The 24,823-nt window shown below is 39.4% G+C and overlaps 1 protein-coding gene across 3 annotated transcripts in view; it reads right to left on the bottom strand.

Annotated features, from left to right (window-relative positions):
• The window catches only part of LOC126819105 (orexin receptor type 2), a 117,686-nt gene that overhangs the window by 42,854 nt on the left and 50,009 nt on the right, over positions 1–24,823 (bottom strand). The window lies entirely within an intron of this gene.

Here is a 24,823-nt window from a genome sequence, read left to right as displayed (position 1 = left end):
ATAACTTTGAACTATCTAGTTTGGAACTATTATAGCAAGAACTGTCAGCTCTTTATCTAAATCTTACATAATGTATCTTTAAACTATTATAGCAAGAACTGTCAGCTCTTTATCTAAATCTTACATAATGTATCTTTAAGGTTTTAAGTTCTCATTGGCAAACAGACACCCTTTGTGCCAAAACATCAGACGCTTCCGTTACTTTATAGATTTCGTTTATAACGATATGTGTCTGTAGTCTGCTGTAATTGATACCCATAAAATAGAAATATCAGATTATTTTATGTTTCTTGTATTAAAAAAAGATAGGGAATCAGGATGAAAAGCTGGAATGTTTCATTATTTGTATTTATTGGCGTTTATGTGATAATATTAACCTTCATTTCAAGCCATATTGCGTTGACAAACTTGGACAGCGTTGCCTATAGTCGTTAGGATGGAATGAAAACCTTGTGCACATTGGCGTGCACGTAAAAGATCCCTTGATAGTTGAAATTCAATATAATAGTAGACCGTAATGCTGCCGCTTGGGCAAAAATGTGTACACGGGAACTCGGTTTTTCGTCCCATCCGGACGACGAGACAGCTGTCCTTGTTGGGCCGCCATCCTGCACCACTGGCGGAGTGAAACCACGCCGGAAAATACCGATGAACTTTCTCGGCCAACACCGAGTGCGAACCAACGACATTCACAGAACAATAGGACGTTAAACCCCATTTCATTTACAAAAAGTACAACAAACCTAGCTAACAGGGTTAATTAAGTGAGTGGTTATTTATAGACAGTGAAAATACATCTCGATTGTTCCCGATCCCATGGTGAAAACAAAGAAAGGCAAAGTATCAATAGTTTCAGATAATAGTTCACAAAGTGATTCCCTCGAACGCTGATTATCAAATAAAAGAGACGGGCCATCCTCGTGGGGATACATCAATAAACAAAGATATGACGTAGTATTGCACTGATAAGGACTGATAAGCATGTAGATTTTTGACTGTAGGTTAATTCCCTTGGGTGATATAATAACTTGTCGATGTGTATAACAATATATTTGTTGTAATATAATTCGGCATTGCACTAATCTTAGGGGTTGGATGACCGAATGGTTAGCACGTGCGCGCTGTATCATAAAGTCTGTCATTGAGTCAACTGGCAGGGTTTCCATTCCCCGGTTGTATGTGACAAGGATTAGGGTCGCCTGTCCAACCTCGTGGGTTTTCTCCGGGTCCTCCGGTTTCCCCCCACTGCTAAACACCCCTACGCGCAAGCGAATTCTGGAAGTAAAAGTGAACCATATGTTAGTCCGGAAATGACCTAGTTTGTGTCGAGTGGACGTTGAACCCCATTTCTCTCTCTCTACATTAGTCTAATGAATGCATTGACATTTCAGGCAAATTCGATGATAATTTTCGTCGAGGGCGTTCACAAGCCTCTGAAAAGTTAGCAAGGGCAATAACTCTATCAGTATTTTATGACAATGTTTAAAAGGAGTATCCCTATATGAATATATAAACATCCTTCTCAACGTTGTGGGTTTACTCAGCTAACTTGAACTAAACCTCATAAAATAAGACAACATGTCTGCGATGTCACCATCGGTGGAAGCGGACGTTAAACAACAATAGAAAAACAATTTAATTTTGATATGAGAAATTTAAAAGAATTGCCAAAGTGGTTTAAAACAAACGTCTTCTTGTAGCGAATGTAACTACTTCACTAAGCCAGTTGTCTGCAGATGTTATATGGGAATATATCGTGAGATCAAAGCTGAAATTCATTATCTGGTGATTTGCCAAATCAAATGTTGCTTGAGGTAGTGAGTCAGTCACTCAGCATTTTAAAAAGCTAAGATGAAGCAATAACACTACGTACACAGGGGCTTGAGGTAGTGAGTCAGTCACTCGGCATTTTAGAAAGCTAAGATGAAGCAATTACACTACGAACACAAGGGCTTAAGGGTAGTGAGTCAGTCACTCGGCATTTTAGAAAGCTAAGATGAAGCAATAACACTACGAACACAGGGGCTTAAAGGTAGTGAGTCAGTCACTCGGCATGTTAGAAAGCTAAGATGACACTACGACCACAGGGGCTTAAAGGTAGTGAGTCAGTTATTCGGCACTTTAGAAAGCTAAGATGGAGCAATAACACTACGACCACAGGGGCTTAGAGGTAGCTAGTGAGTCAGTAACTCAGAATTTTAGAAAGCTAAGATGAAGCAATTACACTACGACCACAGGGGCTTGAGAACAGGTACCGCAAAGTAAGGAGGTAAGGACATTTACCAAACAGGTCCTAACTCAAGTTTTGTCATTCTCGGTTGTACCTTTAGACTGAATGACGATTTTACGAAATTAGGTGCTGACGTGCCATTAAACATCATTTCATTCATTCATTACAAATATTCATAAAATATGGTTTCCGTCATCGAACCTGGTACTTCCTGGGCCCTTATTCACGAAAACTTAAACTAAGATACAATCGAAATTTTAAGAAATACTACAATTCGATTGGCTGACCAGTAAAATCAATTTGCATATATCCAATGAAGTTGCAGTATTTCTTAAAATTTCGGTTGTAACTTAGTTTAAGTTTTCGTAAATAAGGGCCCAGGGGCCTGTTTCACGAAATCTTAACTAAAGATAAAATCCAAATTTTAGTAGATACTTCAATTTTGATTGGCTAAGCACTAAAACCAATCTAATATTATCCAATCAAATTACTAAAATTTGGATTTATTTTAGTTAAAATTTCGTGAAACAGGCCCCTGGTTCGTAGACCCGAGTCTAGCTCACTGACCCACCGTGACTACCTCCCACCACAGCCTCGCGGATACTTTATATTATCCACAAGAGGATCTTGAGATATCTGATGGTGTGTGAACCCGCATTCATTCCGGGATCGAACCTGGTACTTCCTGGTTCGTAGGCCCGAGTCTAGCACACTGACCCACCGTGACTCCCTCCCACCACAGCTTCACGAAGACTCTATATTACCCACCAGAGCCTCGCGGATACTTTATATTACCCACCAGAGGGATCTTGAGATATGTAAGGACACAAGATGGTGTTTCAACCAACATTCATTCCGGGATCGAACTTGCGACTGCCTGCTCACTGACCCACCGTGGCCCCCTCGAGGATACCATTACATTATTCACCAGATGATCTAAAGAAATTGATTGCAAAACATCGTTTAGATTCACCTACTAAAGGATCACGCGTGTCAATATGACACAAAGGTGTTGCAACAAGATATATGGATAGAGGTAGAAAAATAAATAATGTTCATCCTGTTTTCGATTTAAAATTTACAAGAAAAACAAGCTGCGAAAGACAGTAAGTCATTTGTTAACCCATTTTGTTATTGGCTAAAGTCTAGATAAATTATTTGATGCAATATATAAGTAACAGATGGGTTTTCCACCTCTGTAATACGTGACTACTGTGTATTAATATAGCCAACCTATTATTTATCAATTTGCTTAATAAACTTTTAGATACCACAGTGCTTCTATTAGCATACAGTTACATAAATACGTAAATAATTGATGCTGTGTTTAATGGAGATATCACAGACAGTCCTCGCTTTCTAGGACTAAATATATTTGTTAAGACTAGCTCAATTTTCGTCAAGCTCGCTGAGATGTAAATAAGGTTAGGGCAAGTGATTGTTGGCGAGGTTGTAGGTTAGGGTTAGGGTTTGGATTAGCGCTAGCCCTGTTTACAATCCCGTGACCTATGACGAAAAACTGAGCTGGCCTTATTATTTAGGGTTAACTGCTTTCTAGGTCGATCGCCAAGTTTACCAATTGCGATAAAAGTATAAATTTAGTAGGAGGCTTTCTAACAAAGGGTTTTCTGAAATGGAAAAACCTGAAATGGGGGTTACAGTTCTTCTCTTTAGCACCTTATCGGGTTAATGGCAATCAGTGGCGATACAGTCTATATTCTTATTTCGAATTCCAACTGTCAAGGGTTTCATTACGTGCACGCAAACGTGTATACGGGACCTCGGTTCTTCATGCGATTCGCACGACAAACACTGTTCCATGTTAGTCGTCCCTTCGTCCTGCACTATTGACTGGAAAATACCTGGACCTTCTCGACCAACACGGGGATTGAACCCGGCTCTCCTGGTTAGTGTGACAGCACCTTACTGACTGAGCCACCGCGGCCAATAAAGGGTTTTCTAAACAATATAACGAGTGTTATATACATAAGTGAGCAAAACTGGCAATTCCCTCTTTATGACTCTATGGCGGCGTTTACAATGTAATACGCACTGTTACATTAAATCGGAAGTCGATGTATAAAATGAAATGAAATGAAATGGGGTTTAACGTCCTACTGTTCTGCTCCTAACCTGGGCTAATGAAGACGGGCATACGCCATACAGTGTGCTATGAGAGAAATTTTGCCCGTGTAGCGGCGCTACGGCCTACTCTTATATCGAATTCCAACTGCCAAGGGATCTTTTACGTGCACGCCAATGTGTACAAGAGACCTCGGTTTTTCGTCCCATCCGAACGACTAGACAGCTGTCCTTCCTTGTCAGGCCCTCCGTCCTGTATCACTGAACAAGGGGAAACCACGCCGGAAAATCGGGATGAACTTTCTCGGCCAATGCAGGGATCGAACACCCGACCTCCAGGCTAGCGAGCCACCGCCTTACCCACTTAGCCACGTGATCCCCCTGCTTATTTAGAGTGCCGCCCTTCGAGCTATAACTGGTCGGTTACATCTGGCTACGGTCGTGGTTTCGATCTCTGCTGAGAACGTATTCTCGGATGAATATATTAAGATAAGTCAGCTTGACTGTGATATCACCTTCGGTGGAACGGACGTTAAAAGCTCAATACCATTCTTGTTGTAACTGAATAATATGTCCCAGTCTTTATTCTGGTCAACAACTTGTACTATTTTACAATATTCCAATTAATTGATGAAACAAATTTCATCTTAACACACCTAATTTAAAAAGTTGGAAAAATTCAACTACATGATTTGAAAAGCCTAACGTAAACCTTTTCAAATGTGACATGGATTTAAAAATATTTTTGAACACTCTTGACAAGTAAAGTAGGATGTAATGGATAATTTACACAACAGGTAGGACACTTAAACATCTATTTTTTTAGTACTTAGAATTAGGCCATTATTTATTTTCTGCAGCTGTCAAGCCAGCAAGAGTGTTATTGTCCCTTTAAGCCCTACAAACTACAACACCATACCAGACGAAGAAGAAACGGCGAACGAAGATTAAAAAACATACTGCAAATAACTGATAACCGACCAGAAATAAGAATTGTCCACACTCGGGTAACAAGGAAGAGTGGCGCCGTCTTGATATTCGAACAACTAATTACAGTCCGTAAGGCACTGAATCACTGACCAGGAGATAGTGGGTTCGATCCCATTAATCGACATCTAGTTGTTAGGATGGGACTAAAACATTGGCCCAGTAAAGGCGTGGGCGTATACGTAAAAAACCCATTAACTGTTAGAATTCATTGCATCAGCAAATAATCATTAATATATAAGCTTGTGTAATTTGATTAGACCCTCGTGAATAGGGAATAATATCAACTTTATTGTAATGCATACTGTGGATGTTCACCACTCTCCCAAACGTCGTTAAAAGATTTAATCAAGCGGTTGATGATTTTGTAGGAAATTTAATCTCAGTCGCCACGTCACGTAAACAGCTCGTTAGATATATAAAGTCCACAAATGAGAGAATAAAATGAAATAAAACGACAGGACAGGAAGATAGGCGGGTGGTTAACGTCCTACTATCCTGCATCAAATGATAGAGAGAGAGAGAGAGAGAGGGAGAGATAGAGAGAGAGAGAGAGAGTAGTTTGTGCGTAGTGATCTTTAGCAGTGGGAGGAAACCGGAGGACCTGGAGAAAACCCACGAGGTTGGACAGGCGACCCTACTCCTTGTCACGTACAACCGGGGAATCGAAACCACACCAGCTGACTCAATGACAGGCCTGACCATCCGCACCCCCCCCCCCCCCCCACACCAAAATCCCCAAAAAACAACACGACACAACCCGGTGACACAATATCTTGTGCCCCGCTCAGGACTTCTGAACTTCACGTTGTGTTTTCTTTTACAACTATAATCAATTAAAACTCTTGAACTCTCTGTTGTTCTAAAATTCTTGTTCATAAAATAAAGACAGGAAAACTACATAAGTTACGATATTATACCCTCCATTATACCCTATATACAGCTTTACATATTAAAGCATTAGTTCTACTATCTAAATAATGTATTTCTACAGTCTAAGTTTCACAATAATTATTTTTAAAGTTATTGTCATTGATAACGTCATAGAATTCATGCCAATGATACTATGCGGTATAAAGATTGTACTCTACTTAGATTCACAATACGACAAGATTTATGGACTGATCGAGCAACTTCGCGCATGTAGGTGTACGGCTTCGCTGGCAACCATTCTTTAGAATTTACAGCCTTCCATAGTCCACAGTTTTACTAGTGTTCGTAGTGTTCTAAAGTGTAAGTTTAGTATGTTTTAGTCTTAGCAATATCAAATGAGAACATCATCATCTGGAGAACGTTAAAATAATTATAGGTAATTAATAGGTGTTACGTTTTGAAGTTTAAATTCAGTAAACATGTTTGTCTTAATGCATATTATTTAATAAAAATATTACAATGAGAACAACATTTTCTGACATCTTAAAACCATTACAGGTAATTACTCTTCAGTGACGAATCCATCAATAGATATAAGTTATAATATCTTCATCTTAATAATCAAGGCCGGCGGAAGCAATTCTTGATTGGGGGTGGGGGGGGGCCACCATCTTGGGTCTTAGGGGTCTAGATCGTCGGAGACGCTTTCTGAACAATTTCTGGCTAGTTAAAATACTCAGCAAAGAAGTGAAATTTTATTTCTTTTCTAATTCCCTTACCATGAAAACACAATCTATGGTGGTTTAATCCTGTGATGCAGAACTTGGCAAATATATGCATCAAACCTTACATTCTAGAGCTATAGCCCCTGCTTTTCACGGAAAATTTGAAATATGTATCGATTTTGTGGAGGGCTATACCAATGGTTTCCCATGCTGATGAAACTTAACAAATATGTTAAGGATCAAAAGATCTTGAATGAGAGGATAAGCCTCCTCTTCCCCATACATTTCTTGCAAAATGTGGGTGTATGTTGCATGGTAACCGCTTGTTTCAACTGGTCATAACTGATAGCATTGAATTATTTGATGGGTAAGGGACAGAAGGAAAGAGTATAATTACTTAACGTGCCATAGAAATGAAATGACATGAAATAGGGTTTAACGTCCTACGGTTCTGCTCCGACAACCGGGGAATCGAAACCACGCCAGTTCACTAAATGATAGATCTTATGATACAACGCGCACGCACTAACCATACGGCCATCAACCCCCACTCCCTCTCCCAAATGAGAACAACATTATCTGACATCTTGAAATAATCACAGGTAATTACTCTTCACATAAGTATCCCTCAGTAGATATAAGTAATACATATTATTTAAAGATACATTATGTAAGATTTAGATAAAGAGCTAGCCATTCCTGCTATAATAGTTCGAAAATAGATAATGTAAAATGAATAATTTGAAAATTTCATTCAAATTACTCTATTGCGAGCGAAGATATTAGCCTTTGAAGGTTTGACAAGACGTGTCGATAATTTCAACCACTCGCTCGTTCATTTTTAGCTTAAATCAAAATATGGCTGAACTGTTCTAATCTATTTAACATCGGAAAAATACTATGCCATCGAGAGTTGGTTAAGGCCTGGATAAGTTAATTAATGTCTAATTAATAATTTAGAAAACATTTCAAGCCTAAAGAAAGACCTGCAATAGGCAGATTTAGCTCTTGTATAATGTATGTTTAATGAAATTGCTTAGTTCTGCTTAGCTTCAGAGAAAAACTTTAATCATTAACCCAGTCAAGACGTTCACCTAATGAACATCTACATCAGACAAACAGACGAACGGACCCATTTTAACAGCCCCCTGCTTTCTGCGAAAGGCTGGGGACAAGAAGACTAGTGCATGAAAGCAGAAATGTTACTGATCTTCAAAATATAACACAACAGAATGAATACGACATATGTGACGATATTAAGAAATGAGATGGGGTTTAACGTCCTACTGTCCTGCTCCGAACTGGGCTAATGAAGACGGGCCTTCGCTATGAGGGAAATTTTGTCCGGACAAAGGCACTACGGTCTACTCTTATATCGAATTCCAACTGTCAAGGGATCTTTTACGTGCACGGGACCTTGGTTTTTCGTCCCATCTGAACGACTAGACAGCTACCCTTTCAAGGCCATCCGTCCTGCATCACTGACAAGGGGGGACCACGCCGGAAATTCCGGATGAACTTTCTCGGCCAATGCCGGGGTCGAACACCGGACCCCCAGCGTCCTACCGACTTTGCCAATGTGACACCCGTGATGAAAGTAAGATAATGTGACCTGCACTAAAAACTAATTATTAAATAAAATGGAAACACTTTACTTAGTAAAATGGTCCGCAGCCAATAGTTATTTTCTATAAATGAGATTTACAATAGTATACCTAATCAGATTAGCTGCTATCATCAGTGTTTAAACCATTATCTGTATAAATACCTTTTAGCACCAACTTACATCATAACACAGAGGCAGCAGTACATCAACACATTTTGTTTACATTCATTCAGCGTCACATGTACATCTGACATATATCTAACGTCAGATGCACGTCTTAAAAGAGCGAACTCTATCCCCATCGCCCACACTTGTCACGATGCGACCCACGCATTGTAACTAAGTGTCGCAATAGGGAATTCAAATAAACTTTAAAATTTTTATTTTTCCTGATTCACTAACTGATCGGATATGTCGTAAACAGATTTTTTCATCAAGCTTTGTCAATGACAACACCTGACGATTTAAGACTAGTAAGTATGTTCCCTGATGACATTAAATGGCATTTAACATCATTTTAATCTTATATTTTATACCAACAAAGGACCCGAATATCTGTCAATCTGCAAGAAACTATATGACTTTTCATTTCTGGAAAGGATTAGGCAATTCCTTTTTTTTAAAGGTATGTGTTGGATTAATTGTTTGTATAGGAAGGCAAAATGTGATTTTAAACTCCCTACTGACACAGTTCAAGTGCTATATCTATGTGTTACGCAATGTCTTGCACAAAACGATTAAACTACTTGGGAGCTACAGTGGCTAAGTGGGTAAGATGCTGACCTTCTAGTCTGGAGGTCGCGGGTTCGCTCCCGGTGTTGGTCGCGAACTTCATCGAATTTTTACGCCGTGGTTTCACATTGTCAGTGTTGAAGGACGGATGGCATGACAAGGACAGCTGCCTAGTCGTTCGGATGGGACGAAAATGGTTCCGTGTACACACTGGCGTCCACGTAAAAGATCCCTTGCCAGTTGGAATTTGAAATAAGAGCACACTGTGTGGAGTATGCCCGTCTTTATTATCCCAGTCGGAGCAGAACAGTGGGACGTTAAATCCCATTTCATTTCATTTCATTAAACAACTTAAAATGCAGACACTACCAGACACGTGCATTTCAATGACATCGTCACGCGCGTCCAATATTTCGTCTAGTATATATAATGCTCGCTTGGCAAGTAACCCGTACATTGTTTAAAATAATGGTACGCCAACATCAAAGGATGACGTCACATCTGTAGTTTAAATCTATATATTACGCAATATCTTGAATATCAATAAAATCGTCACGCGAGTCCAATATTTCATCTAGTATAAATAATGTACGGTTGGCACCATTTGAAATAATGGTACGCCAGCATGAAAGGATGAAATCATGTCTGTATTTTAATGGTTGTTATATTTTAAAGTTTAAATTCAGTAAACATATAAATTTAATCAAAAACGTCAAAGGAGAATTTTATGATCTTGCGTAAGCTAAAACTAGAACAGCATCATCCGGAAATTAAGGGTCTTTGTGTTTTAAAGTTTTAATTAAAGATACATGATGTAAGACTTAGATAAAGCACTAGCCATTCTTGCTATAATAGTTCGAAAGTAGATGATGTAAAATGAATAATTTGAAAATTTCATTCAAATTACTCTATTACAAGCGAAGATATTAGCCTTTGAAGGTTTGACCGACGTGAACAATAATTTGAACCACCGTACTGGTTGATCGAAGCTAACTCTCGGTCCTCCATATTTGATTAAATCAAAGTATCGCTGAACCGTTCTAATCTATTTAATATCGGAGAAACATGATGCCATCGAGAGTTGATTAAGGCCTGGATCAGTTAATTAATGTCTAATTAATACTTTAGAAAACATTTCAGGCCTAAAGAAAGACCTGCAATAGGCAGATTTAGCTCTTGCATAATGCATGTTTAAATAAGTATTTTCGCCTTAATAATACATCTTTATTTTACAAAATATCAAAAGAGAACTTCCTCCTGCCGTATCTTAAAATGAGGACAGCATTCTCTGGAGAAAGTTAAAATAATTAAAGGTAAGTAGCTTAGTCTCTAACTTAATATCATCCAAAGTCTTCAACATTGAAAACACCAATTATTTGTCAATTTAAATCAGGGGGGTTGGATGGCCGAATGGTTAGCACGTGCGCGCTGTATAATAAGACCTGTCATTGAGTCAACTGGCGTGGTTTCGAATCCCCGGTTGTACGTGACAAGGAGTAGGGTCGCCTGTCCAACCTCGTGGGTTTTCTCCGGGTCCCCCGGTTTCCTCCCACTGCTAAAGACCCCTTCGCGCAAGCGAATTATTGAAATAAGATTAAACCATGTGTTGGTCCCGAAATGACCTAGTTTGTGTCGAGTGGACGTTAAACCCCATTTCTCTCTATCTCTTTTGTTTCACCAGTTGAGCATCAATTTAAAACTAATTAATGACAATGAACAGCCCGATATCTTATAGTAAGGTATTCCTTCTTCAAACTTCATGAAAACTTCTAATTAAATCTCATGACTTGGAAAGTTAAACATATATATATGCAAGAACTAAATCTGCCTATTGCAGGTCTTTCTTTAGGCCTGAAATGTTATCTAAATTATTAATTAGACAATAATTACTTTATCCAGACCACAATCAACTAGCCTGCGATATTTAGCTGATTGAAATACATTTTGTGAAGGATGATTAAACATAAAAATGGATAATCGAGACTACGTTTGTTTTTATCGTACCGACTTTAGTAATGTTGATTTACCCCCCCCCCCCACCCACCCATTAAAGAGGCATTATGGGAGATTAGATAAAGAGCTGGCAGTTCTCACTATAATACATGTAGTTAGAACTAGATAATGTAAAGGGAATTTGCCGAAAATTTCAGTCAAATTGATCCACTCTGAACCGAGATTTTAGCTTTTGAATTTTAGGCCTAGCCTCGATCATCATTACTAAAGTCGGTACGATAAAAGAACATAGTCTCAATTATCCATGTTTGGATTAAATCATCAATGAGCGTTGAGTAGCAAATCGGATTCAAATCCAGTAAATATAGCAGGCTAGAGTTGATTATGGTCTAGAGAGGTTAATTAATGTATAATTAATAATTTAGAAAACATTTCAGCCCTAAAGACAAACCTGCAATAGGCAGATTTAGCTCTTACATAATGGATGTTTAATGTCTGAAAATAGACCATGAACATGTCTATAACAATTGGTAGCCACGGGAGGATTAGATGCATTAAAATACAATTAATAACAAAACATTAGATTAGCAAACATTTGATTCCTGCACAATTTTCATATTAAATTATTAAACTAAATGATATTTCAATTTAACAATGTCATATCATTGTATAAACACCACACTGTGATCTTTCCGTACGTTACAGCACATTCAATTCCTGAACAATGGATGCTTTTTCATATTAGATAATTAAAGGAGCTAAATCGCTAATATTTGGCACATGAGATTGACACATATGGTTTCGTATAATAATGTAATATGAATGTATATAAACTGATTTACATTCAACCTTTTCTGTTTTTAGAGCAGTTTCTCATCTCTAGCGTCTGGTTATCCCAGTCTACACCAGCATTATGGTACACGATTCGTGTACCAATAGTAAAATGTTTGTCTTAATATTGGATATCAGAAGCCTATCGTTTCCCGGTTGATGAAGACTTTGGATGATATTGAGTTAGAGACTTTGCTACTTTAAATCCCAATTCTCTCTTAGATAATTAAGCTAAATGATATTTCAAGTGTCATTGTAAAAACATCAAACACTTTTACCATATGCAAACACACATTGTCGATACACAGACGTAATAAAAGTATTTATCATTTAGAAATTATTAATCAATCGGACTGGTCCCAATTGAGACGTTTTTCATAGTTTTATAAAAACTCGTAACGATTTTTCAGTTAAATCCCGACGATGAAATGATCTGAAATGCAAATAGGTTGAACGTACTATTGTTCTGCAGTGTGCTATGGGAGATATTGTCCCCGCTAAACGACGCTATTAGACGATGTTCCTTGTTAATATTGGGGGCGGGGGGCTAAAGGGAGGGGGGGGGTCTTGGGTGGCCGAATGGTTAGCGCGTGCGCGTTGTATCACAAAGTCTGTTATTGAGTCAACTAGCGTGGTTTCGATTCCCCTGTTGAACATGACAAGGATTAGGTTCGCCTGTCCAACCCCGTGGGTTTTCTCCGGGTCCTCCGTTTTCCTCCCACTGCTAACACCCCTACGCGCAAGCTTTTTATTGAAATAAAATTGAACCATATGTTAGTCCCGTAATGGCCTAGTTTATGTCGAGTGGGCGTTAAACCCCATTTCTCTCTCCTTTTTCCAAGATTATGTGCGTGTTTTCATCATCCGCTCTTTTATAAAGGCAGGGATTGCCATCGCCACAGAAACATATTTATTGCTAAATGCATAGCGTAGAGCATGTCCGTTGGGACGTCTCAAATACATAATGTCGCATATCATTTCTGATTAACCATTATTGTTTCAACAAAACCAGTAAATAAAATGTTAGTTGTGAACACGTGAAGGATTTTCCCAGGAGATGGTTGATGTGTGTGGTAGAATATCAATTAAGAATAATGGATAAGGACTTATATTACATACAAGGTGAGAATATAGAGAGAGTAATGGAGATTGAATCTCTACAGTAAAAAAATAGGCAATGAAATCAATATATGCAAGGTTGCGCAGTTTCAATATGCGGTAACAAAAGGATAAGCGCAGTAGGGTCGATTCAAGCATCGGAAAAACGAAATGAAATGGAGTGTAACATCCTACTGTTCTGTTCCGAATGACTAATGAAGACGGACATACGCTATACAGCGTGATATAAGGGGAATTTTGCCCGGGCAGCGGCACTATGGCCTACCCTTATATCGAATTCCAACAGCCAAGGGATCTTTTACGTGCATGGCAAGACTAGACAGTTGTTCTTGTAAGGCCTTCCATTCTGCACCACTGACAAGGAGAAACCACGTCGGAAAATCCCGTTGAACTTTCTCGGCCAATGCAGAGATCAAACACCCGATCTCCGGGCAGGTTAGCGAGCGAGCATCTTACCCACTCAGCCACTGTGGCTCCCGTCATCGGAAAAACGGGAAGTACAAAATGAAATGTTCTACTTCATAGCGATTTTCAGGCGTCGGTTCCTCCTTATCAACGGTGCAGGAGGAACGGGGAGGGGGACGCAAAGAAAGAGGTATATTTGTTTGGAAGATACGAAAACTGAGGTTCCGTGTACACATTGGCGTGGACGTAAAGTACCATTGACAGTTGGAACTCGAAATAAGAGTAGGCCGTAGCGCCGCTGTCCGGGCAAAATTACCCTAATAGAAAACTACATGATGTACGTCTGTCGTCATCAGTCCTGTCGGTGAAGAAAAGTTCGACGTTAAAATTCGAAACAAAAAACTCGAATTAAAATTCGATGTTTGTACATGTCATTTAATATTGATGTTCTTATCTTACCGTGGAGAGTCTGACAAGGACAGCTGTCTAGTCGTTCGGATGGGATGAAAAACCGAGGTTCCGTGTACACATTGGCGTGCACGTAAAAGATCCCTTGACAGTTGGAATTCGATATAAGAGTAGGCCGTAGTGCTGCTGTCCGGGCAAAATTTCCCTCATAGCACACTGTATGGCGTATGCCCGTCTTCATTAGCCCAGTTCGGAGCAGAACAGTAGGACGTTAAACCCCATTTCATATCTTACCGTGAAAATATCCAATATTAAGACATATTATAATTAACATTTTAAAATCAGTAGACAAGTTGTGTATTCTATTATGACGTGTAGGAGGACAGCACTACATGGAAAACAAAAATCTACCAGATAAACCTGTGGACAAGATAAAATGGTTTCGGACACCATTTGTAATGAAAAAAGAAAAACATAGTCTACAGGATATGAATTAGTAATAGTTTAGAGGAGAAAGGAAACCGGAGGACCAGAAAAAAACCATGACCCTACTCCTTGTCACGTACAACCGGGGAATCGAAATCACGCCAGTTGACTCAATGACAGACCTTATGATACAACGCACACAAGCTAACCATTCGGCCATCCCATCCCATCCCATGAACATGTCTATAACAATTGGTAGCCACGGGAGGATTAGATGCATTAAAATACAATTAATAACAATACATTAGATTAGCAAACATTTGATTCCTGCACAATTTTCATATTAAATAATTAAACTAAATGATATTTCAATTTAACAATGTCATATCATTGTATAAACACCACACTGTGATAATTAAACTAAATGATATTTCAATTTAACAATGTCATATCATTGTATAAAAACCACACTGTGATCTTTCCGTACGTTACAACACATTCAATTGCTGAACAATGGATGCTTTTTCATATTAGATAATTGAAGGAGCTAAATCGCTAATATTTGGCACATGAGATTGACGCATATGGTTTCGTATAATAATGTAATATGAATGTTTATAAACTGATTTACATTCAACTTTTTCTGTTTCTAGAGCAGTTTCTCATTAGTTATGTTCAGCAATCTCTAGCGTCTGGTTATCCCAGTCTACACCAACAGTATTTATTGCGCATGCTCTTCAGATAAAAAAAATATGGCTTCACCGGTTGACATGACTTGTGAAATATGTCTAGCCTCGTTCTTCGAGTCCCTTGTTACAAATGGCGCTGAAACGCATTATGGTACACGATTCGTGTACCAATAGTAAAATGTTTGTCTTAATATTGGATATCAGAAGCCTATCGTTTCCCGGTTGATGAAGACTTTGGATGATATTGAGTTAGAGACTTGGCTACTTTAAATCCCAATTCTCTCTTAGATAATTAAGCTAAATGATATTTCAAGTGTCATTGTAAAAACATCAAACACTTTTAATCTTCCCGTGTATCAAAAGAAAAAAACGAGTACCATATGGAAACACACATTGTCGATACACAGATGTAATAAAAGTATTTATCATTTAGAAATTATTAATCAATCGGACTGGTCCCAATTGAGACGTTTTTCATAGTTTTATAAAACTCGTAACGATTTTTCAGTTAAATCCCGACGATGAAATGATCTGAAATGCAAATAGGTTGAACGTACTATTGTTCTGCAGTGTGCTATGGGAGATATTGTCCCCACTAAACGACGCTATTAGACGATGTTCCTTGTTAATATTGGGGGCGGGGGGCTAAAGGGAGGGGGGGGGTCTTGGGTGGCCGAATGGTTAGCGCATGCGCGTTGTATCACAAAGTCTGTTATTGAGCCAACTAGCGTGGTTTCGATTCCCCTGTTGAACATGACAAGGATTAGGTTCGCCTGTCCAACCCCGTGGGTTTTCTCCGGGTCCTCCGTTTTCCTCCCACTGCTAACACCCCTACGCGCAAGCTTTTTATTGAAATAAAATTGAACCATATGTTAGTCCCGTAATGGCCTAGTTTATGTCGAGTGGACGTTAAACCCCATTTCTCTCTCCTTTTTCCAAGATTATGTGCGTGTTTTCATCATCCGCTCTTTTATAAAGGCAGGGATTGCCATCGCCACAGAAACATATTTATTGCTAAATGCATAGCGTAGAGCATGTCCGTTGGGACGTCTCAAATACATAATGTCGCATATCATTTCTGATTAACCATTCTTGTTTCAATAAAACCAGTAAATAAAATGTTAGTTGTGAACACGTGAAGGATTTTCCCGGGAGATGGTTGATGTGTGTGGTAGACTATCAATTAAGAATAATGGATAAGGACTTATATTACATACAAGGTGAGAATATAGAGAGAGTAATGGAGATTGAATCTCTACAGTAAAAAAATAGGCAATGAAATCAATATATGCAAGGTTGCGCAGTTTCAATATGCGGTAACAAAAGGATAAGCGCAGTAGGGTCGATTCAAGCATCGGAAAAACGAAATGAAATGGAGTGTAACATCCTACTGTTCTGTTCCGAATGACTAATGAAGACGGACATACGCTATACAGCGTGATATAAGGGGAATTTTGCCCGGGCAGCGGCACTATGGCCTACCCTTATATCGAATTCCAACAGCCAAGGGATCTTTTACGTGCATGGCAAGACTAGACAGTTGTTCTTGTAAGGCCTTCCATTCTGCACCACTGACAAGGAGAAACCACGTCGGAAAATCCCGTTGAACTTTCTCGGCCAATGCAGAGATCAAACACCCGATCTCCGGGCAGGTTAGCGAGCGAGCATCTTACCCACTCAGCCACTGTGGCTCCCGTCATCGGAAAAACGGGAAGTACAAAATGAAATGTTCTACTTCATAGCGATTTTCAGGCGTCGGTTCCTCCTTATCAACGGTGCAGGAGGAACGGGGAGGGGGACGCAAAGAAAGAGGTATATTTGTTTGGAAGATACGAAAACTGAGGTTCCGTGTACACATTGGCGTGGACGTAAAGTACCATTGACAGTTGGAACTCGAAATAAGAGTAGGCCGTAGCGCCGCTGTCCGGGCAAAATTACCCTAATAGAAAACTACATGATGTACGTCTGTCGTCATCAGTCCTGTCGGTGAAGAAAAGTTCGACGTTAAAATTCGAAACAAAAAACTCGAATTAAAATTCGATGTTTGTACATGTCATTTAATATTGATGTTCTTATCTTACCGTGGAGAGTCTGACAAGGACAGCTGTCTAGTCGTTCGGATGGGATGAAAAACCGAGGTTCCGTGTACACATTGGCGTGCACGTAAAAGATCCCTTGACAGTTGGAATTCGATATAAGAGTAGGCCGTAGTGCTGCTGTCCGGGCAAAATTTCCCTCATAGCACACTGTATGGCGTATGCCCGTCTTCATTAGCCCAGTTCGGAGCAGAACAGTAGGACGTTAAACCCCATTTCATATCTTACCGTGAAAATATCCAATATTAAGACATATTATAATTAACATTTTAAAATCAGTAGACAAGTTGTGTATTCTATTATGACGTGTAGGAGGACAGCACTACATGGAAAACAAAAATCTACCAGATAAACCTGTGGACAAGATAAAATGGTTTCGGACACCATTTGTAATGAAAAAAGAAAAACATAGTCTACAGGATATGAATTAGTAATAGTTTAGAGGAGAAAGGAAACCGGAGGACCAGAAAAAAACCATGACCCTACTCCTTGTCACGTACAACCGGGGAATCGAAATCACGCCAGTTGACTCAATGACAGACCTTATGATACAACGCACACAAGCTAACCATTCGGCCATCCCATCCCATCCCATGAACATGTCTATAACAATTGGTAGCCACGGGAGGATTAGATGCATTAAAATACAATTAATAACAATACATTAGATTAGCAAACATTTGATTCCTGCACAATTTTCATATTAAATAATTAAACTAAATGATATTTCAATTTAACAATGTCATATCATTGTATAAACACCACACTGTGATAATTAAACTAAATGATATTTCAATTTAACAATGTCATATCATTGTATAAAAACCACACTGTGATCTTTCCGTACGTTACAACACATTCAATTGCTGAACAATGGATGCTTTTTCATATTAGATAATTGAAGGAGCTAAATCGCTAATATTTGGCACATGAGATTGACGCATATGGTTTCGTATAATAATGTAATATGAATGTTTATAAACTGATTTACATTCAACTTTTTCTGTTTCTAGAGCAGTTTCTCATTAGTTATGTTCAGCAATCTCTAGCGTCTGGTTATCCCAGTCTACACCAACAGTATTTATTGCGCATGCTCTTCAGATAAAAAAAATATGGCTTCACCGGTTGACATGACTTGTGAAATATGTCTAGCCTCGTTCTTCGAGTCCCTTGTTACAAATGGCGCTGAAACGCATTATGGTACACGATTCGTGTACCAATAGTAAAATGTTTGTCTTAATATTGGATATCAGAAGCCTATCGTTTCCCGGTTGATGAAGACTTTGGATGATATTGAGTTAGAGACTTGGCTACTTTAAATCCCAATTCTCTTTAGATAATTAAGCTAAATGATATTTCAAGTGTCATTGTAAAAACATCAAACACTTTTAATCTTCCCGTGTATCAAAAGAAAAAAACGAGTACCATATGGAAACACACATTGTCGATACACAGATGTAATAAAAGTATTTATCATTTAGAAATTATTAATCAATCGGACTGGTCCCAATTGAGACGTTTTTCATAGTTTTATAAAAACTCGTAACGATTTTTCAGTTAAATCCCGACGATGAAATGATCTGAAATGCAAATAGGTTGAACGTCCTATTGTTCTGCAGTGTGCTATGGGAGATATTGTCCCCGCTAAACGACGCTATTAGACGATGTTCCTTGTTAATATTGGGGGCGGGAGGCTAAAGGGGAGGGGGGGTGGTCTTGGGTGGCCGAATGGTTAGCGCATGCGCGTTGTATCACAAAGTCTGTTATTGAGCCAACTAGCGTGGTTTCGATTCCCCTGTTGAACATGACAAGGATTAGGTTCGCCTGTCCAACCCCGTGGGTTTTCTCCGGGTCCTCCGTTTTCCTCCCACTGCTAACACCCCTACGCGCAAGCTTTTTATTGAAATAAAATTGAACCATATGTTAGTCCCGTAATGGCCTAGTTTATGTCGAGTGGTTAAACCCCATTTCTCTCTCCTTTTTCCAAGATTATGTGCGTGTTTTCATCATCCGCTCTTTTATAAAGGCAGGGATTGCCGTCGCCACAGAAACATATTTATTGCTAAATGCATAGCGTAGAGCATGTCCGTTGGGACGTCTCAAATACATAATGTCGCATATCATTTCTGATTAACCATTATTGTTTCAATAAAACCAGTAAATAAAATGTTAGTTGTGAACACGTGAAGGATTTTCCCGGGAGATGGTTGATGTGTGTGGTAGAATATCAATTAAGAATAATGGACTTATATTACATACAAGGTGAGAATATAGAGTGAGTAATGGAGATTGAATCTCTACAGTAACAAAATAGGCAATGAAATCAATATATGCAAGGTTGCGCAGTTTCAATATGCGGTAACAAATAGATAAGCGCAGAAGGGTCGATTCAAGCATCGGAAAAACGAAATGAAATGGAGTGTAACGTCCTACTGTTCTGTTCCGAATGACTAATGAAGACGGACATACGCTATACAGCGTGATATAAGGGGAATTTTGCCCGGGCAGCGGCACTATGGCCTACCCTTATATCGAATTCCAACAGCCAAGGGATCTTTTACGTGCATGGCAAGACTAGACAGTTGTTCTTGTAAGGCCTTCCATTCTGCACCACTGACAAGGAGAAACCACGTCGGAAAATCCCGTTGAACTTTCTCGGCCAATGCAGAGATCAAACACCCGACCTCCGGGCAGGTTAGCGAGCGAGCATCTTACCCACTCAGCCACTGTGGCTCCCGTCATCGGAAAAACGGGAAGTACAAAATGAAATGTTCTACTTCATAGCGATTTTCAGGCGTCGGTTCCTCCTTATCAACGGTGCAGGAGGAACGGGGGGGGGGGGGGCGCAAAGAAAGAGGTATATTTGTTTGGAAGATACGAAAACTGAGGTTCCGTGTACACATTGGCGTGGACGTAAAGTACCCTTGACAGTTGGAACTCGAAATAAGAGTAGGCCGTAGCGCCGCTGTCCGGGCAAAATTACCCTAATAGAAAACTACATGATGTACGTCTGTCGTCATCAGTCCTGTCGGTGAAGAAAAGTTCGACGTTAAAATTCGAAACAAAAAACTCGAATTAAAATTCGATGTTTGTACATGTCATTTAATATTGATGTTCTTATCTTACCGTGGAGAGTCTGACAAGGACAGCTGTCTAGTCGTTCGGATGGGATGAAAAACCGAGGTTCCGTGTACACATTGGCGTGCACGTAAAAGATCCCTTGACAGTTGGAATTCGATATAAGAGTAGGCCGTAGTGCTGCTGTCCGGGCAAAATTTCCCTCATAGCACACTGTATGGCGTATGCCCGTCTTCATTAGCCCAGTTCGGAGCAGAACAGTAGGACGTTAAACCCCATTTCATATCTTACCGTGAAAATATCCAATATTAAGACATATTATAATTAACATTTTAAAATCAGTAGACAAGTTGTGTATTCTATTATGACGTGTAGGAGGACAGCACTACATGGAAAACAAAAATCTACCAGATAAACCTGTGGACAAGATAAAATGGTTTCGGACACCATTTGTAATGAAAAAAGAAAAACATAGTCTACAGGATATGAATTAGTAATAGTTTAGAGGAGAAAGGAAACCGGAGGACCAGAAAAAAACCATGACCCTACTCCTTGTCACGTACAACCGGGGAATCGAAATCACGCCAGTTGACTCAATGACAGACCTTATGATACAACGCACACAAGCTAACCATTCGGCCATCCCATCCCATCCCATGAACATGTCTATAACAATTGGTAGCCACGGGAGGATTAGATGCATTAAAATACAATTAATAACAATACATTAGATTAGCAAACATTTGATTCCTGCACAATTTTCATATTAAATAATTAAACTAAATGATATTTCAATTTAACAATGTCATATCATTGTATAAACACCACACTGTGATAATTAAACTAAATGATATTTCAATTTAACAATGTCATATCATTGTATAAAAACCACACTGTGATCTTTCCGTACGTTACAACACATTCAATTGCTGAACAATGGATGCTTTTTCATATTAGATAATTGAAGGAGCTAAATCGCTAATATTTGGCACATGAGATTGACGCATATGGTTTCGTATAATAATGTAATATGAATGTTTATAAACTGATTTACATTCAACCTTTTCTGTTTCTAGAGCAGTTTCTCATTAGTTATGTTCAGCAATCTCTAGCGTCTGGTTATCCCAGTCTACACCAACAGTATTTATTGCGCATGCTCTTCAGATAAAAAAAATATGGCTTCACCGGTTGACATGACTTGTGAAATATGTCTAGCCTCGTTCTTCGAGTCCCTTGTTACAAATGGCGCTGAAACGCATTATGGTACACGATTCGTGTACCAATAGTAAAATGTTTGTCTTAATATTGGATATCAGAAGCCTATCGTTTCCCGGTTGATGAAGACTTTGGATGATATTGAGTTAGAGACTTGGCTACTTTAAATCCCAATTCTCTCTTAGATAATTAAGCTAAATGATATTTCAAGTGTCATTGTAAAAACATCAAACACTTTTAATCTTCCCGTGTATCAAAAGAAAAAAACGAGTACCATATGCAAACACACATTGTCGATACACAGATGTAATAAAAGTATTTATCATTTAGAAATTATTAATCAATCGGACTGGTCCCAATTGAGACGTTTTTCATAGTTTTATAAAAACTCGTAACGATTTTTCAGTTAAATCCCGACGATGAAATGATCTGAAATGCAAATAGGTTGAACGTCCTATTGTTCTGCAGTGTGCTATGGGAGATATTGTCCCCACTAAACGACGCTATTAGACGATGTTCCTTGTTAATATTGGGGGCGGGGGGCTAAAGGGAGGGGGGGGGGGCTTGGGTGGCCGAATGGTTAGCGCGTGCGCGTTGTATCACAAAGTCTGTTATTGAGCAAACTAGCGTGGTTTCGATTCCCCTGTTGAACATGACAAGGATTAGGTTCGCCTGTCCAACCCCGTGGGTTTTCTCCGGGTCCTCCGTTTTCCTCCCACTGCTAACACCCCTACGCGCAAGCTTTTTATTGAAATAAAATTGAACCATATGTTAGTCCCGTAATGGCCTAGTTTATGTCGAGTGGACGTTAAACCCCATTTCTCTCTCCTTTTTCCAAGATGATGTGCGTGTTTTCATCATCCGCTCTTTTATAAAGGCAGGGATTGCCGTCGCCACAGAAACATATTTATTGCTAAATGCATAGCGTAGAGCATGTCCGTTGGGACGTCTCAAATAAATAATGTCGCATATCATTTCTGATTAACCATTATTGTTTCAATAAAACCAGTAAATAAAATTTTAGTTGTGAACACGTGAAGGATTTTCCCGGGAGATGGTTGATGTGTGTGGTAGAATATCAATTAAGAATAATGGACTTATATTACATACAAGGTGAGAATATAGAGTGAGTAATGGAGATTGAATCTCTACAGTAACAAAATAGGCAATGAAATCAATATATGCAAGGTTGCGCAGTTTCAATATGCGGTAACAAATAGATAAGCGCAGAAGGGTCGATTCAAGCATCGGAAAAACGAAATGAAATGGAGTGTAACGTCCTACTGTTCTGTTCCGAATGACTAATGAAGACGGACATACGCTATACAGCGTGATATAAGGGAAATTTTGCCCGGGCAGCGGCACTATGGCCTACCCTTATATCGAATTCCAACAGCCATGGCATCTTTTACGTGCATGGCAAGACTAGACAGTTGTTCTTGTAAGGCCTTCCATTCTGCACCACTGACAAGGAGAAACCACGTCGGAAAATCCCGTTGAATTTTCTCGGCCAATGCAGAGATCAAACACCCGACCTCCGGGCAGGTTAGCGAGCGAGCATCTTACCCACTCAGCCACTGTGGCTCCCGTCATCGGAAAAACGGGAAGTACAAAATGAAATGTTCTACTTCATAGCGATTTTCAGGCGTCGGTTCCTCCTTATCAACGGTGCAGAAGGAACGGGGGGGGGGGGGGGGCGCAAAAAAAGAGGTATATTTGTTTGGAAGATACGAAAACTAAGGTTCCGTGTACACATTGGCGTGGACGTAAAGTACCCTTGACAGTTGGAACTCGAAATAAGAGTAGGCCGTAGCGCCGCTGTCCGGGCAAAATTACCCTAATAGAAAACTACATGATGTACGTCTGTCGTCATCAGTCCTGTCGGTGAAGAAAAGTTCGACGTTAAAATTCGAAACAAAAAACACGAATTAAAATTCGATGTTTGTACATGTCATTTAATATTGATGTTCTTATCTTACCGTGGAGAGTCTGACAAGGACAGCTGTCTAGTCGTTCGGATGGGACGAAAAACCGAGGTTCCGTGTACACATTGGCGTGCACGTAAAAGATCCCTTGACAGTTGGAATTCGATATAAGAGTAGGCCGTAGTGCTGCTGTCCGGGCAAAATTTCCCTCATAGCACACTGTATGGCGTATGCCCGTCTTCATTAGCCCAGTTCGGAGCAGAACAGTAGGACGTTAAACCCCATTTCATATCTTACCGTGAAAATATCCAATATTAAGACATATTATAATTAACATTTTAAAATCAGTAGACAAGTTGTGTATTCTATTAGGACGTGTAGGAGGACAGCACTACATGGAAAACAAAAATCTACAAGATAAACCTGTGGACAAGATAAAATGGTTTCGGACACCATTTGTAATGAAAAAAGAAAAACATAGTCTACACGATATGAATTAGTAATAGTTTAGAGGAGAAAGGAAACCGGGGGACCAGAAAAAAACCATGACCCTACTCCTTGTCACGTACAACCGGGGAATCGAAATCACGCCAGTTGACTCAATGACAGACCTTATGATACAACGCGCACAAGCTAACCATACGGCCATCCCATCCCCTGCAAACGACTGTAGTTCAATTCGGACTGTTCATGTATTTCACCGAACATAATTGATTAGAAATTACTATACTTTAAAAACTCAATATAAATCACTTTACATACATTATATACATTTAGGCCTATTTTCGTCTATTTTAAGTTACCAAAGAATAGAGTCACATGCCCTTTAAACCCCATTTCATTTCATCTGTACATCACAGAATCATATGGCAGTAATTACGTCAATTATAAGTTACATTAAGTAAGATAAATACTTGCACTGTAATCATGTTAATTGGATAATTATGCAACTCGACCAAATACAAAATACATGTTTAATAGCAAGCCATTCTCAAACACTACCAGGAAATCGACTCCTGTGGTATATTGAAGAAGTTAACCAACCAAGGTGCCTCAGCGTGAATAAAACAGTAGTCGGGTTCAGGCGTGAAATCCCATTTACTGTGTTCTGTTATATGATAGTATAAATCACGCCATACATTACATCGTTTCAACAGCATTTTGTAATGGAGTAAAGGTCCCTTCACACATAACGAAGACCTGACTACGCGATTACTATAGATTGTGGTGAGGTTCGCGGTGAAATGCGGAAAACACCTTCAAGTGTGAAAGCGGCAACTACGTTTTCAGTACGCGCAAAATGTTTTCACTACGCGTACACCACACCCCATACGCTCCCCGCATAGCTCTTGTCACGCTTCCCCACAGCTGCGCGACGCCCAGCCACGTCACCACCACTCTCAACCACGATGCCTACGACGTTTTTGTTACGCTGTTAGAACG

This window comes from Patella vulgata, chromosome 4 (genome assembly GCF_932274485.2).
Source record: "Patella vulgata chromosome 4, xgPatVulg1.2, whole genome shotgun sequence".
NCBI lineage: Eukaryota > Metazoa > Mollusca > Gastropoda > Patellidae > Patella > Patella vulgata.
The sequence above is the reverse complement of the archived record's forward strand: the minus strand, read 5'-3'. Positions and strand labels throughout refer to the sequence as shown.